The following is a 13,680-nucleotide window of genomic DNA, read 5'->3' on the forward strand; positions in this document are numbered from 1 at the left end:
ACCTCTTCGTCTTGACATAAGAATTTTGTTTTAATACGGTTCATTGTTTGTAACCTCTTTTGCCACCTTATCTTCTATCACGTCTCTCACGATGGAATTTCTCAGTCAATTTTAACCACTTTATCTTCCTCTTTTTAATTAAATCTAAAATTGTTCTATTCTCACCTACTATTTCTAATACTACTACAGTATTTCTACCAGGGGCGGATCCAGGGGGGCGATCGGGGCGATTGTCCCCCAGAAGAGGAAACTTTCTTATTTTATATACATAAATAAAATCCACCCCAGAGTTTGGAGCCCTTAAAAGTAGCATTATGACAACCCATCGCCCCCCCAGAAGTCGGTCCTGGATCCGCCCCTGATTTCTACTACTATTTCAAATACTTCTTCATTCGTTTTCCTTTAAACTCAGCACTTTTTTTCCAATCTTCTCCACACCCCTATTTCGAAAGCCTTCAAACCTATCATATTGTTTTATCATAGTGTCCATTTTTCAGGTCCTTAAGGTACAAAACCTTACATGAAACATTATATAAGTCTCTTTCTTAACCTTTTATTCAAGAACCCGTAAAATGTATTTTTCTTCTTTTAACTTTTTTTTTCGCAATTCCTATATATTCGCTATCCTTACCTTTATTTCACGTTTGCACTTTATGTTCTGAATAGTGATACTACTACCCTGGCAAAAAAACAATAAATACCTGTTATACTTTCTCCCTTCTCACTCCTATATTTCACGTCAATCACTTAGTTCCAATAACCATTGCTTTTGCCTTTCTAACGTTATTTTAATCACATGCTTAGCAGCGTTTCCTCAAGCTTTCTAATTTGTTATAGTTTCTTATTTGTTTTCTTGTTAGATTCCTAACAAGTACCTTATCATCTACAAACCTTATCATCTTTATATATATATATATATATATATATATATATATATATATATATATATATATTCAGTGTGTATTGTAGTACACACTCAATATATTTTCGGATCTTACTATAAAACTACACTCTAAATCAAATCAGTTACATACTTCTCTTATAGTTTTTCTTACTAGAAATATCCATTGAGTCTGCGAATGTTTAAGGCTAAAGTAGCAGGTGAGGATGAGGGTAAAGTTAGAACTTAATAGAAACTCGTGTTTCTGTTCAATAAAGTAAAAAACACCACATATGTCGCAAAACCCAGACTATCCATATTTTGGGGCACAAAATTGCTACCAAAATCCTTGTCTTGGATTCAGAAATATACAGTATGTTAAATAACGTTGTCAAGAGATAACACCCTTCGAACTCCTCTTCTAATTGCACTCTCCTCTGTTATTTTTTCCTCTATTCTAACACTAATTTGTTGGTTTATTTAAGTTTCTTATGAGTCTTCGAGCTCTCCATTTCAAACCCACTTTCTTTAGAACTTCCATAAACTATTCTCAGTTCACCCAGTCAAAAGTCTTCTCTAGATCAATAAACCTAACATACATAGATCTCTTTCTTTATTCTATAAACCTTTCACCAATTACTTTTAATAAGTCAACTGCATTCCTAAATCCAAACTGTTTCTCCTCAACTTCTTCATTTGTTCTTCCATACAATATTCTGTTTAGAATTCAAAGCATAATTTTTGCTGTATGTGATATGAAACTAATAATTCTGCTGTTCTCACGTCTCTCTAGGTTCAATTTCTTGGCTAACGGTTTCATTATGGTTTTCAAGAAATCTTTCGACCACTCTCCAGTTTCGTAACTTTCCTTATACAATTGAAACAATTATTTCTTGTTGGAAGATCTAAACTTAAAATGTTACTATTGAATGTCTCATTTTTATACGACGCATGGTAACATAAATCGTATATTAATAAAATGCAGACTATCAATGATTGAGAATATTATTCTGACTTTGACCTATAAATATTTGGATGGGCTTGATTTGGATATTATAGCCTTAATATCCTACGTCTCAGGAACATTCACGATATTGTAATAGAAGACAGAAGATTGAAAATATGTGAAATTGTAAAAAGATGAGATATTTCCACTGACTGGGTGGACAATATTTTACACGAATATTTACAAAAGAGAAAACTGTTCATAAACTGGGTGCTGCATTTGCTCACTATTCAACAAAAATGTGCGGTAAATCTTTGTAAGCATTCGTTGCAACATTTTGAAGTTGCTCGAGAAAAATTTTACGTTCGCTCTTGATCTTGATGAAACTTTCATGCCTTATTTATTATTAACTTGGAAAGCAAGGAATAGCCAAAACAATATGTTCTGTTCTAGAAATCTGCTCCCAAGAAGGCGGAAACCGTTCTGTTGACATCAAAAATAATGGTCATTGTCTTCTGAAATACTCCTAGCTAACCTAGACAACTTTTCAGTTAATGGTAAAATGATATCTGGGTAATATTAGACCTATGCGTCTTTTCTGTATTGTTCAAACGAGGAAATGAAGTAATAATATCCATATTAAGTGAAAAAGGATATAATTTTTCATAATACTCACTGTTTTGCAAACGCGACAAGAAAATTGTTCGAATTACGCTGCGAAGAGCTCCCGATCTTTCTATTCACCCGGTTGAGCATCCTCGAGCTTTTACTTGTTATATCCAACTTTCTAAAACAAAAAATCACTATCATCCTCAAGATTGGCAGTGTTTGACATGGGCATATAGTGAGCTTTCTGCTAGGAGCGTCATCCAGGGAGGGCAGAAGGGGACAATTGCCCCTCCCAAGAGTTTGAGGAATACATATATACTTTAATAGATTGTCTACTAATATACTAGGAATGTAATGGATATGCCCGATTGCAATGAAATGAGCTGAGCGAGCTTAAACTACGTAATCAGGAAGCGTTTTTCGGTGATTATTCCTCGATGGTACATCGGATTTTTGATTTCGACCTATGTTGTCACTCAGCACGACATACTCTATCAGCGTGCTAAGTTTGGTTGAGATCGGCCAAACGGTCTAGGAGGAAGCGTTTTTCGGTGATTATTCCTCGATGGTACATCGGATTTTTGATTTCGACCTATGTTGTCACTCAGCACGACATACTCTATCAGCGTGCTAAGTTTGGTTGAGATCGGCCAAACGGTCTAGGAGGAGTTCGCGGACAACCAAACGGCTAACCCGAGTATAAGAGCTTCGCTTCGCTCAGCTCAACAAGAACAACACGTGAAAGTCTTATGTCAGTGGTGCTCTTGCCCCCCCCCCCCAAGCGAACTCTAAAATGACGCCCCTGCTTCTGGATTTATATACAGGAATCTGGGGTTCGAATCTCATCCATTTCAATTACATCTTTTCACATTTGTTTTGTTTCCATTCAAACTTAAAATATTAATTGGAAAATGGCATAAAGTACCACACGCGTGGAAAAGAATGTTCGTGTTAAGTCAAACATTCTATATCGGTAACTATTATGCAGACGTTCTGAATATGAAGTAATTCGACATTACCATATTTAATAACAATGAAGTATTAATATTTATATCCCTTACAGACTTCAACTTTGCTGAAAGTCATCCCTTCTACTTCAAGATATCCACAGAACTCACTTTTCATATTTTGTTAGTATTCTGATACCAAATTAACGATGCCGGAAACTACATGAGCAGATTCTTTTTTTCTCTCTCTCACAGGAACGTGGTGTAACATAATATTATTGTTGTATACCTCTTGCATTAGAAATAAGCTCATCTACTATGTATGGTGTTCGTACAGTATTTCATTCTAAATATTATGTATGACATGCAATAATAGATTTCACCTCAGAAAGCCCATGTTCTTTTTAACCTTTTATACGGAGTAAAAGCAGCGATATTGTTTCATAATAATTTATGCATATTATATATTCTGTTTCTTGCATCTCACATTATAACGCACGCATATATGCCCCCTATCCTATTCCTCCTTACCCTAATCTCTAAATGCAGTAATATATTTGCCCGTTCCCATACATTTCTACTTTTTTCTTAACATTTTCATGTGCATGCAAAACAGTGAAAGATTACACCGTTAAAGTGAAAGTTAATATACATATTGTAAAAAGCAAGTGTTAACTGTTTTAGGGATGACAAATCAGCTGTTAATGTCTCTTGGTTGACATATGAATGCACGTAAATATGTATGAAGAAAAAAATGTAATACTTCATGTGATTTATATGGTCAGAAAAGAAGTTATATAAGTGTGCTTCTCAAATTAGACAACACAATAGTATTAAAAACGGGATTATTTTTATTATTTTGTCCTCCGACTTTTAACTATAAAATTCGGGTGTCAACTACATTTTAATGCTGCTTGTAGGGTATACTTTAAGAAACTGATCACTAAAATTTGTGCGGGGAATATAAATTTTAAAAAAATAGTTAACTTTTATAATGTGAATTTACAGAACAAGCAACACATTTAAAACATTATAAAACCAAGTTTTTTTTCTCATCTTGAAACTGAATTAGCGAAAGGATTTAATCAGAGTAGAGAATGTTTTACATTACAAATAAAATACTATGTAAAACGTTATATGAAGATGAGGTAGCAAAATTAAAACTGTGCAATGTAATAAAGTAGCAGATACAATACATAATTATCGACGTATTTATAACTGCACACATGCTTCACAATAACGAATAAAAATTGTTCATGCAAGTGGAAGCATTAACAATCAAGACAACTACACTGATATAAATTTACATAGAATAGATTAGGCATAATATTTGTAACTGAAAACTGTAATTTTCATAATCAAGTATTCTACAGTTTTATTTCTCAAAATGTACATAATTATACATATAGATAAATATATAATCGATATAGATATAATTACAATACATATAGATTACATTACATTACATCACAAGCATGAGACAAATCACTTTGAAGGTCGTAAATTCTTCAAATCTGAAACAAAAAATGAAAGAAATAGAGATTTTTCCAGGTGTTTACAAATAAAATTGAAGCACATTATAATACACTTTAAAATATTGAATTTCATATTAATGATGGTTGTATTTAACTTCCATTCTCTTTATTTATATTTAATACTTATCTTTTAAAAAATCTGCGTGTTATATATAATTCTAAGGGATTGTGTATATATATCTATGTTAGAACCTGTCTATTTCAAGTGAGCCCCTGTTGATGCTGCTGTCGATTTGTGTTTTTCTATACCTCCTTCGAAAGAAGAGAGACAAATGGCTCTGGCCGAGATCCTTCAATAATCGGATGTGAACAGGGTTGCCACATCGAATTATCTCACGGGCTTTGCTGTGCATTGTCTTGGTAGCCATTCTAAGTAGCCTACGATCTTCACTCGCCAAGACCACATGATTGAATGATAAATTAGCAACACAGCCGAGATCATTCACTTCTTTCCCCAAAGCAAAAAAAGGGGGTGAAGTATGTTTTATATATTTTCCTAGGTTACACTTGAAATAGAAAGGTTCTAGTTTTAGCTGAAAACAAAATATTCATAAGAGTATTAATTGAAATATCAGGATAGTGATAGGCTACTAATCACTGTGCTTACTTTTCATGGGAGTGTCCAGTAGCAGAAAAACAGGGTAAAGGAATATGAAATATCGAATGATAGATTTTTCTTATTTTATTCTTTTCAGTGTCTAACGATTTTCATGAAATAAGGTGAACATATCGTTTTTAGAACAGGGAATATATTTAGCTATATATTCACTTTGCCCAAGCCCACTAAGGAATACTGTGGAAAATCTTATTTAGGAAGAGAGGAAAGGATATTTAACAATTTTACCCAATTACTAACATGAAATGGGATAACTCCTACGTTTTCGGATTCGACAAAATTATTGAGCTATGTATCGATTCTAACGATACTGTTTTATCAAACTGGATACCGTTCTACCGGATTTTCTGCATTTCCACTATGTTCATATTGAAATTTCTTGTATTTTTCTTGGTATGGCCGTAGTCCATATACTTTCTATGTGCCAATACTCAGGTCTCACTCCTAATATACTGATATACGTAACGTAATATTTATTAACCCTTTGCCCTTCAAATACAGATATATATTCTCATATTCTTAAATTCACAGTAACGAATTGAATTGCAATATATTCTTTTAAAACATTTTTTCTCTTTAGAAAATATTTATAAACAGTGAAGTTTCAGAACTTTAAATAAATCAATGTACAGTCATGTTATTAAATAATCTAGTATGTTTGTCTTTAGAGACAGATTAAAATTTGATAAGCAGGGAGTCAAATTAAGATTAGCAAGTCATTAAAAAATCTGGTAATTTGCCCTTAGAAGGAGATTTATTTTTGGTAAGTAAAGAGTAAAATTAACATTAACAAGACGTGGAAGAATCTAGTATCTTGCCTTTAGAAGGAGATTGAAATTTGATAAGTGAAAGACTAACAAGTCATTAAGAATCTGATATCCTTTAAAGAAAGATTTAAATGCTTAAATTAACAATAACAAGTCATGAAAGAATTTGATATCCTTGCCTTTAGAAGGAAATTTAAATTTGATAAGTAAAGAGTTGAATTAACATTAGCAAACTATGAAAGTATCTGATATACTTTTCTTTAAAGGGAAATTAAAATATGGTAAGTAAGGAGTTAAATTAACATTAACAAGTCAGGAAAGAATCTGGCATAAGGAAATTTAAATTTGATAAGCAAAGAATACATTTAACATAAAGAAATTAAATTAACATTAACTCAGGATAAGGTGGAACCACCCCTACTTTATACACTATTTCGTTCAAGAACATTAACTCAGGTTAAGTTCAAACCATCCTCTATGTTATACACTATTTCGGTCAAGAACATTTACTCATCACTGACAAAAATACCATACTTACCAGCACCATTACTAGATATTGGAAGAAGGCTTCCTTTCTGAAACCGAACTTCATGTATTAATTTGTACACTAATTTTAACGAAGGTTAATCCACATTTAAAGTAAATTAACATTGGTAAAACTTTGCTTGAACACTTAATGAAACACATCTGTATAGACAGATGTATATGCTAACTATTTTCTTTTCTCGCTCTTCAATACTTCGGTAATTATACTGTTAAGTCTAAACTGACATCATTTTTGGTCATTATATGACAACTTACATCACTATTGGCGGTTTCATCAGGATCTTATAACGACAGCTCAGAGTTATTCCTTGTGAATTATTTCATTGAGTTATTTAAGATGAGTTAATCTAATGAAAGTCTTTGTTTTTGAATATTAAAAATCAGGAAGGGAGAAAATACCATAACCTCTAGTTTTACATAAAAGGATGTAAATGTCTTACCGTTCATGGCACATGGTTAGAAGCACTAGTGATGGTGGTGGTGATGATGATGGTGCCCATGGTGTTCCTCTTTCTTGTACTCGTGGGTATCCTTCTTCTTGTGGTACGTGTGAATGTGATGTTCTAGATGCTTATGGTAATGATGATGATCGTGGTGATGGTAGTATTCGTGATTGTGGTATATATCCGTGTAGTAATTCTTCACGATTTTCTTATAGTGTTTGCTAGAATAATAAGAAAGCAATTTATATTTCATCCGTTAGAAAATACTTTTAAAAGTGTAATAAACGGCTATGCTTAAAAGAAGAAACAAATAACGGTGTCACGTGTACACTACATGAAAGAGTTTGGTTTGTATGTTGTGATACTTTCCCAGTTAATATTGATACCGGAAGTAGTAGTAAATTTTTACCATCTTCTTATACAGAGATTAAAGTGGAGATGGAGTATAATCTTATGGCGTTTAATTGATTACAGAAAATCGCTGCTTGTTAGCCATTACCAGTTTTACTCCTTAATGATCAACTTTAGAAACGAAATAGTTGATTTTTGCCACTATCGGTTTGAATAGACTGGTAACGGAGAAGATGGTACTACAACAATAACATGTGTTTACTACTTTTATTTTATCTAATATTTTGGCCAAAAATGTTATTTTATCTGGCAATAACTACACTGAGAAAAAATTGTAGATGGCGTACTTAAAAGATAGGTTACATGCGTAATTCCTGTAGTTTTTGGACTTAACGTACAACAGACGTATAACTGAAAACGCATGTTTTATAATACTTTCTATATAAGTGTTCCATCAATACGTACTTTCCGTAGGAAACAATGTAAGTGGTCAGGATCTCACATACAAATGGACGTATATAACATATAGCTGACGAAGGTAACATAAGTATATGCATGAGATATACGGAAAACTGTTAGATGTCAGACATTCTGCAACGGCATGATGTAACATCTAAGGGCAGTGCTTATGTAGCATACGGATAACGTATGCTCCGTACTGATTTCTATAGTAAGCAAGAGGATACCGTATATTTATACAATATACCGCTGTCCGGAGAACGGATTTTTCTGTGTACACGAGTTAGAAGAAATATTATAATAGTCATGAATAATATCATTTAATATATGTCGATTGATTTTATTTATTTAATCGTGGTAAATACTGGTGCATGGGACTCTTGGTTCGATCCCAGCTCGCACCAAGTGAGCTTTGTGGTGGACAAACACCGTGTGCGTGGACTTTTTTTTTTATATTTCTCCCGATTCCTGCCTCCTACTTTGTTCATTCCAACATTTCATTCATTCTCATTATCACCGTCTCCTTTAGCCTAGCCGGCATAATTGTGGGACGTAAATCTTAAAGATTTCATTCCATTTAATTTCAAACATAAGAAAGACGGCGGCTCAAACGTAGGAGCTTATCTTTGGTGCGAGGGGTTCTCAGTGCAATCCCAGGACATGTGTCTTTGGTGGATAACAACATGCATGTGTATTTTCTCAAAGTTCTTCCAGTTTTTTCTTCCCACATTACATTCCATTCCACAATTCTTTAATAATCATTCAGTTTCACTATATAATCATTCGTCTCCTCTGCCCTGAAAAGCATAACCATGGGATATAAAACTAGATAGTTTATTTCATTTCATTTTAAACCCAGTAAACAGTGAAAATGAATAAAAATGGTTCCTAATATTAGGTCCACGATACCCTCTATTTCCCACTACTGCTCTGGAAATTATAATTCTGTATTTGAATAAAATAATTATTTTAACAATTATTCAAATAATTAACTATGTTATAAACTCACAAACTGTAAAATGCCAACTTCTAGATTTTAAAAAAATTGAAGTTTACTAAACCACGAAGAATAACGATTTTTTGTTGCAAAAAACATAGTATATATTTTTTCACATGGATTGAGTGGAAATACAATTTCAGTCTACTCTTTAATATAGATTTTTATTTGTAGGGCCTAGGAAATCATGAAAAGCTTGATATTGAGATTTTAAAAAAAAAAAAACATATATCACATGTTGCAACTTCAGTACAGAAATATTTCATCATTAAAAACTGGTACTCGAACAAAACCCGGATAAAATCGTGATAAAGAGTTCTCTTGTGAATATGTTGAGAGCATACGCGCCTTTGGTGTAGAAGACCCGAGTTAGACTTCCGGCGAGAGCTCATGTGGTTCGGATCCCACGTTCAGGTGTACGTCAACGTTTTATATAACCTCGCTGCTGAAAAGGAAGCAAAATTCAAATCAAATCCAAATTTAAAAAAAAAGTTATAAAAGAAAGAGCATTACCTCATCTACTTTCCAACAACAGAAGTAAAAGTAGTCTAAATATTGGGATATAGATGCAAATCTACATATTTGGGCTAAACGAAAAAGCTAAAAAGTTTAAAATGTAAGGCAACGTAAGATATATAGACCGCAATAATTGAAGTGCTTATAGCTAGTTGTCTTAGTTACGACCGCCTACACATAATATTTCACTCATTTTAAGTTTCTCTTTTCTTTGTACCTTTGAGATTATTATTATTATTATTATTATTATTATTATTATTATTATTATTATTATTATTATTATTATTATTATTATTATTATTATTATTATTATTATTATTATTGCCTCTATTTCTAGAGTGATATAGAGCTCTGTTCTGAGTATATTGACTTGGTTGAATTGAGTTGTACTTCTTTTTCTGGAAATCAGTGAAGGTAAGATCCTCCTGATGCTTTACTTATTTTAACTCTACTTTTTGCGCTTAACTCCTGTTAAGATGTTATAAAAATTGCTCGAAACAGAATATACGAATAATACCACAACAGCTCTATTCTTTCCGTTCATGTTCATGTATTTCAGAATCAATTCACAGACTACTTACTGTTCGTCTTTCTTCTTTTCCTCCTTTTTCTTTTCTCCAGCGTCAGCGGCAGCCAGCAGGACAAGCAGCAACAGACACGGGACCTACAATTAAAACGATACAATTAAAACGACATAACCCGATCTACAAAGCTGAGCCTGAGATTTGGAAAAAGCTGTCTAAGAACCAGAAAAGGTTTCAATTCTTAAAATCGACCTTCAAGATTATAAAGTGAAAGAAAATTTTGTTTCCGTAATTACCCGTACATTAGCCATCCTTTCCCTTATATTTCCTATACATCCCTTCCATCAAACGTCCCCGAGCGTACCTTTTTGTTTCAGTGCCTTCTTTGGAAACGAGAACGCCAACGTTGAGAATCACTGGACAAGTTTATAAAAGTTTAGTAATATCCATTAAAAAAACACGTTATGAAATATTTACAATTGCTAAAAAAAAAAATTGAAAGCCAATTATGATGTCTTACTGATCTTCACTAAGGTTATTATTATTATTATTATTATTATTACTTTAAAACTCCTAGTGAATAACAAAAGTTACACAATAAGAAATGTAATATATTTTGAAAGTAGATCAGATAAACTAGTAACTTCTTTTCAGGCCATTTTTCATAGGCCAAAAATCTAGCTACGTTGTTTCTAAAATCATAATTGTCAGATTCACACACAAAAAAGTAAAAGTATTATTTATCAAAAAAAAGTTTAAATATAGCTCATGATCGAACCTTCAAATCTTTCTAAGTCACGTTTTAATAACAAAATGTTTCTTATAACATTTTACGATACATACTGCTATTAACGATGGAAAAAGATTGTACTCTAAAATTCATGTTAAATACTCTGAACATTTATAAACGGCACTATTATAATTTTTTAAAAAGATGATAACATTTTAGGAGTACTTTTGAAGTTGTATTGTATGATTTTAATGCATAACTATGAATACCTTGCCAATATTCTCTACAATTCAAACAATATGAATAACGTAATATTGAAACGTCATGATTATTCACTTTCATTAACCATTTGCCATCTTTGGCCTAAATGGTAATAACCGTGGAAGAAATACAGAAAGATTACGAAGTAATGTCATGTATACTCTTTATGTGAAGTGGTTTAATATTTTACTTGGAAACAAGATCAATTCTTTAACTTAGCATCTCTGGATTGTGCTCTTTAGGCTAAAAGGAAAAGGATAATTATTGAAAGTGAATGATTATACAATAACTGGTGGTATGAAAATGTGGAAGGAATAGGAAAACCCAGAGTAAATCAATAGACACAATGTTATCCACCACAAAAATTACATGGGCTGGGATCGAACGATGGACCCCTCGCACTAGAAGTGAGCACTCAATCACAATATTTTTGTTTTTTAATCAATTGTTATTAATTTGATTTGATAGTGCAATAAAACTGCTCCTTACACACACCACCGCTACGCACACTTTAAGATCCTCACATACAAAGTTGGTCGATAGTCGCAAGAGGAGACACTCATATGGAAAATACGTGAATCGACCGCAATGACACGAGACTACTCAAAAAATAAATATTTCTTGTTTTGATTTAAAAGAACGAAATATTTTTTATAACCTTAATATGTTAGTGAATTCCTCAGAATTTCCTTATGCCTTCTTTCATATTAAATTATTCATGTGATAATTACTTACCAGGGCTCGCTTGACCATGGCTTGTGGTCTCCGTAGAAGATCTGAGCTTTCTTCGCCCTGCTTCAACTAAAGTTATGAAACTAATTACCGTACTCTTCGTACAAAGTACTTATATATACGTAATGAAACTCACTCACTATACGTATTCAGACGCCTACACCCTTCTCCCTTCACCTATTGTTGTTATAATGATTGAAGAAACACAACACAACATGCAGTGATATTCATCCGTTACAGTGCATTGGAGATACGAACTTCAAAAGGAAATGTAAAAATACATTAGTGAAATTCTTTCGGAAACAATCATATTACCCAACAAACCATGACCTTTTATGTAAAGATAATATTTTCTAAAACACTATATGTATATTTTTTTTTATCTGCTTGGAGAAAGATATTTAAAACTGCCTTTGATTTATAAAAAACCTAATTAAATTGTATTTTGCGAAAAGAAAAAGAATCCAAAATAATATAAGCTCTGAGGCGACATTAGTGAAAAATAAACGTTAATTAGTCTATTATTGGCTTTTATTAACCTCAACATTAGAACTGTTGCACATTATTATAAAAGCTTGGGTGATTTTCACCTGATAGAAATATTGGTTCATTCGTGATCAACAAACCTGATACTCCATAAACATTACAAAACTTTTCTTTCCTTTTTGAACAGGAAGATGTATATTGTTCCGAATTTTTTCCTTCCGATTTTATTGAGGAAATACTCTGCAATAAATTAAATTATTTAATAGGAACCATTTTCCTTCCTACTTACTAGAAGAGAAATCTTTCTTTTTCCTTCTGTTTAAGTATATAGAACTATCACATTTGATTCCGTATCAACTATATCATCAGAATATACTAGGAACTCGTTAAGACCAGTTAGCTTTGTCTTATCTTCTGTTGATGTCTTTTATTTCACTAATTAAGTATTGTTGTGTGTATTTTGCTTCTTGTGGCGGGATCCATCGTGGTTTTTCGCCATCATGGATTTCCTTCATAGTTTCATGTTTTTTTTTTTTTTTTTTTTATTTGTGGCTCTTCTTCCCAAAGTATGAGTCAGAGTCAATTCTTTGACTACGACTGAACTACGGACAAAAATGACAACTCGAAAACAGTGAACAAACTTGAAAATATATTTGAAATTACTTTCCCGAACCCCCAACTGAAACAAAACGATATTCTACAATTCTAAAAGTAATATATATATATATATATATATATATATATATATATATATATATATATATATATATATATATATATATATATATATATATATATATATATATATATATATATATATAAACTGTCACGAAGAAAGAGAGAAAAAAGTAAACTGTATATTCGGACAATTCGAAGAAAGCATTTATTTGCTCACATTTTTCAGCTTTGGTCAATCAAAAACAAACATTTATTGACACTTTCAGTTGTGTTTTCTACCATACATCCTAGCGAAGATCCTTTGTTGATTTTTCTATAAACTGTACCAATTTTTGCGTTTCTATTATGATTATTGTTCTTATATTTTGCGAAAAATATTTGCGAAATCATAACGCTTATATTAGAGTACGTTTGTTTTATCTTGGCACGCTTCCCGCCAGTGCACTTGGTTGGTTTTTAAAGTTCTTTCTGCTAGCACTCACGTGATCGTTTTAATCCAATAGACGTCTTATTGGCTTTATCGTGTAGATGATGTTAGTTGTCAGGCAGGCCATCAAATGAGGTCATTGCTGTTTGGCGGGTATTTAAAGTGCTTGGTTGCCACACGCGAACAAGTGTGTTGCAGTGACTTGTGAATGGTGTGGCGTTTTGCTTTGT

The 13,680-nt window shown here is 32.4% G+C and overlaps 1 long non-coding RNA gene across 1 annotated transcript; it reads right to left on the minus strand.

The window, feature by feature from the left end:
* Positions 1-4,729: 4,729 nt before the first annotated feature.
* On the minus strand, positions 4,730-12,027 carry LOC145684687 (uncharacterized). Its single transcript, XR_014131365.1, has 4 exons — positions 11,863-12,027; positions 10,194-10,276; positions 7,287-7,510; positions 4,730-4,896 (listed from the first exon to the last, which is right to left on the minus strand). It is a non-coding gene; the product is annotated as an uncharacterized LOC145684687 (long non-coding RNA).
* Positions 12,028-13,680: the final 1,653 nt, after the last annotated feature.

Source organism: Thermobia domestica, chromosome 5 (genome assembly GCF_964235325.1).
Source record: "Thermobia domestica chromosome 5, izTheDome1.hap1.1, whole genome shotgun sequence".
Classification (NCBI taxonomy): domain Eukaryota; kingdom Metazoa; phylum Arthropoda; class Insecta; order Zygentoma; family Lepismatidae; genus Thermobia; species Thermobia domestica.